We start from the raw sequence: 5,434 nt of genomic DNA on the forward strand, positions 1-5,434 counted from the left end.
CTGACATGGTTGAGTCCCTCTTCCTTCACGCCTGTTCTAAATGGGTGTGTCCATGTGAGTCCCAGCCCAGGGGCACCCGGGGAGTGTGCCGGGTTCCTGGGGCGCCCCTTCTCCCACCCCCTCTGCCCGGATGCTGGGAGGCAGGGCCCCCTCCGCCCCCTGCGACCTTGAAGAACTGCTGTCTCTCAGAAGCTGGTTGGCTCACGCGGGCTGTGGTTTATCGGGTCAAGAGGCGGTGTCCAAGCCACGTCCCCAAGCGACCGATGTCACGCCCAAGGCTCTTGTGGATTTCAGTAATTTATCTTGTGTTAAGAGAGCAGGTGCGTTTCCATTCTCTCTGTTGTTGACGTGACCTAACTGTTAGAAAAACGGCCCAGTCGGTCAGACGGGACACCTTCAGATAGGCCACCCTGTGTTATCGCGCTCATGCTTGCCCCCTAATGGTGACCTTCAGGGCCGCCGCCTGCCTCAGTCGGCTGAGGGCTGGATGCTTGGTTTGGGCTCAGGTCAGGAACTCGAGTCATGGGATCAAGCCTCCTGTCTGGCTCTGCGCTCAGCGGGGCGTCTGCTTGAGATTCTGTCGCCTCCCCTCTGCCCCTCCCCCTCCCCGCACGCACCTGCTTGCTCGCTGTGTCGCTCACAAATAAATCTTTAAAAAATAATAACAGTAGGGGCGCCTGGGTGGCTCAGTGGGTTAAGCGTCTGCCTCCGGCTCAGGTCATGATCCTGGGGTCCTGGGATCGAGTTCTGCATCCTGCTCCCTGCTCAGCGGGGGGTGTGCTTCTCCCCACCCCTCCCCCAATCCTGCACGTGCACTCTTTCTCTCTTTCTGTCAAATAAATGAATAAAATCTTAAAAAGTTAATAATAAAAAATAATAGTAAAAATAAACCACTGTACGCAGCTCATAAAATAGACAAGTATATGCAAATTCTGTGTATATATATTCCACACACACATAAATGCATACTTTTGGTTGGAGTCCAATTTTTTTTTTTTTAATCACAAGCTGGGTCTCCATAGGAGGCTGCAGTGGAGGAAGGAAATTAAACGCTGATCCAAGGGGCTGTGCCGTCCAGTGGGGTGACCACAGCGGGTGTTAAGAACAAAGGGTAACGGCTCAAGGCTCCTCCATCCCCGGCACCTGGCCCCGGGGTGGCGCCGGGGAAACACGCCTCCTCCCACACCGGGTCCCCTCCTCCCCCCCACCCAGTCCGCACACCGGCTGGACGATGCTCACATCCGCCGTGCTTGCTAGCTCCAGCTGGGTGGAGCTGGGGGACACTGACCCGGTCACCTTGGGCCACCCCGGTCAGCCTCCTTCGCAACCTGGGAGAACAGGGCAGTCTCTGCAGAACACCTTTTGTGTAGCGGCCCGGCTGGGCAGGTGGAGAGCTGTACCCTCCCCAGTCGCATCACACACCTGTTCTCCGGCCCGCTGGGGTGGCCCACGAGCTGTCTCAAGGACAGCGGGTTTGTTAGAAGCCTCCGCGCTTCTCACCACCTCCGGTTCCTGCCCGCGTGGCGTGGAACACCCAACCCACCGTGCGTCCTGGCTGCCCTGTGGTGGCTGCACGCAAGGCCCTCACCCCGGGACCGCAGGAGCGGCCGACCCTGCGTTTGCAAACCCACGACTGTGCCCTGAAACCCAGGACCCTCCCGAGGGAGACCGCGGGGTGGAGAGCAGCGGCCAGATAACATTTGAGAAGGATGCAACAAACGGTCCGTGGGTTCGTTATCCCCCTCACTGCCCTGTTTGTGTTTGCTGGAACTTTTCGTAGCAAAACATCAGAAAAATGAGAAGAGAAAATGGGACTTCTGTACGATAGGACCTGACTTTCCATCGGTTAGGAATGCTGTGCACAGGCTACCTTTAGGGGAGTCTGAGGAAGGACGTAGAGGGTGCGCGTGCACACACACGCATTTATCTTTAAAGGGTTTTTACTCTTTAGGAATCAATAGGGCTTTCGAGGTTGGAATTCTGGGCCTGACCTCGCCCCCCTCCGCCCCGTGATACTCATTCGCTGATGCACACACACGCTCTCATTCAGCAGGGAGCCGCACTTTCTGAAGGCATCACTTAGATACAATCTGCCGGGTGGGGGTGGGGCTGGAGGCCATAAAGATAACAGCAGAGAAGACGTCCCAGTGCAGAGTCCCATGTGGGAGAGTATCTGGCACCGTCCCTGGGCAGCCTCCTCGCCGAGCACCAGACCCGGTTACTTCAAAGCAGGGCCTCCGTGAATGCACCCCCCACCCCGGGGAAGGACTCACCCACGGCCTGGATCTGCCGCCCCCCACTCGATGCTCCACCCCCGTCACCTCACTGCCCCATTCTAAGCCGTTCGCTGAAACGCACACTCCTTTAAAACTGATTTTTAGGACAGTCTCCTTTTTAATTCACACCCGCATTTCTCAGATACTTTGGGGAGGCAGATTTAAGCACCTCCTGGCCAGGCTGTGGCTGACCTCCAGTAACACCCAGGCCGCCATCTTAAGTCTTAGGAACGTGGGGCCCTTTTCGGTCTCCCCGTGGGGGCTGGAAACTTGACCTTTGGAAGACCCCCCCCCACCCTCCCACTTGAGGAATCCTCTCCCCCTTCCCTGTCGGGGTGGGGGGCAGGGCAATCTACCTGGACGCTACGTTCCCAGGTCCATGAGGCTCTTGGTTTCCGGTGTTCAGACGGCGCTGCCCCCTTGGGTCAGCCCCCACCATGTCACCCACGCCCCCTGCCCCCGCACACATAGCAAAGACAAACAGGTTGAGTGCCTGAGTCTAACCCCCGCAGAAGAACGTGTTCTGAACGCCAATTAGCAATAAAGGAAAGAAGCCTCCCTCCCTCCCTCCCTCCAGAAGTGTTCTCCAGGGCCTCGGGGCACCACGCTGACCACTGGGGTGGCCACTGGGAATCCAGAGCACAGGAAGGGGAGCAGACCACTCAGAGGCTAACCACGCCCACCTACACAAGAGGGTCGCTCTAGGCAAGCACCTCACTCCAAGTCTCAGGCCTGGAGTTCCCCAGCTGAGCAGACCCCAACCAGCTGCATCCTGAATGAGCAACTGGCTGGCCCCTGCGGTTCCCCCACGCGGTCATAATCATTGCCAGGGCCCCTTCTGCCCCAGGCAGGCTGATCCTGTTCTCCCTGGCAGTGCCCAGACGGGAGCCTCTGAGCGAACTCCGCATCCCCACTCGGCACCCAGGCCAACCCTCCGTCCTCTTCGGCGGGGCCCTAGAGCTGCTCTGGCCGGGGTGGGGCTGGACCCTCCAGGGACCTTCTCTCCACTTGCTGTCCCAGTGAAGGCTCAAGAATGCGCCGGAAACTCCAACGCCCTCCCCACAGCCATCATCGAAAGCCCAGACCCTCTCACCATTTAAGTGACTGAATTCAGAGTGCCCCCCCCACCTCCCCTCCTACAGCTGGATCAGCCTCTGCACCCTGGCCAGCCGCAGGCGCCTATGAGCCTTACCTGCCTCTCCTGCAGGTCAGGACAGGGTAGAGAGAAGCTTTTGCCAGGACACCAGGGACCGGCAAAATCACAGGCTCAGGGTGCCCCGGAGCTCTCCTGGAGGTTTTGCTGGCAACCATCCCTCCAGTACAAGGATTTTCTACCTGCTACCGGGGACACAGGAAACCAAACAGAAGTGCGGCAAGCACAGAGGAAAAAGAGGAAGGAAGAAGAGAAGAGACAGGGAGGAAGAAAGAGAAAAACAGGGAGGGAAAAGACCAAGAATCCTTGCCTGAGGATTGCTCCTAACGATCTTGTTCTGAGCTCGGTGTTTACACTACTGTAAAATTCAGCTAATGATGCACTTATTTGGTTACAATTCAATAAAAGCTTCAGGACTCGAGACCTCTGGGCTTGGTGAGCTTCCATTCGGGGATGTGCTCGTGGGTGCATGGGAGTGGGTGTGCACGTGTGTACAGTGCAGTAAGGAGTGGGTATGCACGTGTGTGTACAAGTGCATGATTGTGTGCACGTGTGTGTACAAGTGCAGTGCACGTGACAAGTGCACGTTAAAAGTGGGTATGCACGTGTGTACGAGTGCACGCGTGTACAAGCGCACGTAAGGAGTGGGTATGCACGTGTGTACAAGTGCATGCGTGCAAGGAGTGGGTGTGCACGTGTGCGTACAAGTGCACGTAAGGAGTGGGTATGCACCTGCGTACAAGTGCACACGTGTAAGCATGCACACGTGTGCAGCTGGCTGAGCACCGGCCCGGTGCGCCGAGCGCCAGCATGGATCACCGACCGATGCGGGCTGCGAGGCCCCCACGTCCGGGTGGGGTCCTCCAGGGGGGCCCAGCGCGGCCGGACCCGGGATGGTCTGGGGTCTCTGGGGCAGGGGTGTGTCTCGAGATGTGTCAGTGGAGGGGGGGCCCCTCCGGCTGTTCTGGAGGTCTAGGTGAAGGACGGGTCCGGGAGCCAACGGTGGAGCCCACGGATCTTTGGGGTGAGCGCGGGGGGTGGCTGGCGACCTGACCTCAGGCGTCTTTAGGGCGAGCCTGAAGGTCGTGACCTGACCTCGAAGGTCAGCAGCGAGAGCCAGAGGGTAGCGGCTGGGGATGGCGGGTGCGGGGGTGATCTGGGCGAGCTCGGGGGTCTCGGTCGGGCGTCGGTCAGAGAGATAGGCCAGGGGCTGGGGGTCGGGGGTCTTCGGGGCGAGCCAGAGGGTCGCGACCTGACCTCGGGGGTGAGCAGGGAGCGCCAAGGGGCTGCGGTCGGGAATCGAGGGTGGTGTTCGGGGCGAGCTGGGGGGTCGCGGTCTGGCGTCGGTCAGCGAGATGGGCCAGGGAGGGGGTCGGGGGTGTTCGGGGCGAGGCCGGGAGTCAGCAGGGAAAACCAAGGGGTGACGGCCGGGAATTGGGGGTGGGGCGTGTTCAGGGCGAGTCCGGGGGTCGCGACCTGACCTCGGGGGTCCGCAGAAAAAACCAAGGGGTGACGGCCGGAAATCGGGGGTGGGGCGTGTTCGGGGCGAGCTCAGGGGTCGCGGTCGGGCGTCGGTCAGCGAGATGGGCCAGGGGCTCGGGGTCGGGGGTGTTCGGGGCGAGCCCGGGGGTGACAACCGGACCTCGGAGGTCAGCGGGGCGAGCCTCTTCCAGCGGTTTGGAAGGAGCCCGGGCGCCGGGACCCAGCGACACCCGGCCTTTTTCCGTCCGCTGCGCGCGCCCGGGCCCCACGGTAACCTTGACAAGGTCACGGTGGCGGCCGAGCGCCCCCCCCCCGCCCCGTACGGCGCATGGGCGGGGCCCCGCTCCCGCCATGCCCCGAGGCGCGGCGCGCGGGAAGGGGCGGGGCCGCAGCAGGGACGCGGCCAATGGGCGCGGCGCTGGCGGGCGCGGGGCGGGGCGCGGCGCGGCTCCCGGCAGCCCGCGGGGGCGCGGCGCAGCCAATGGGCGCGGCGGGCGGGGGCGCGGGGCGGGGCGTCGGGCCC

The sequence above is a fragment of the Zalophus californianus genome, chromosome X (assembly GCF_009762305.2).
Source record: "Zalophus californianus isolate mZalCal1 chromosome X, mZalCal1.pri.v2, whole genome shotgun sequence".
In the NCBI taxonomy this organism is placed as follows: Eukaryota; Metazoa; Chordata; class Mammalia; order Carnivora; family Otariidae; genus Zalophus; species Zalophus californianus.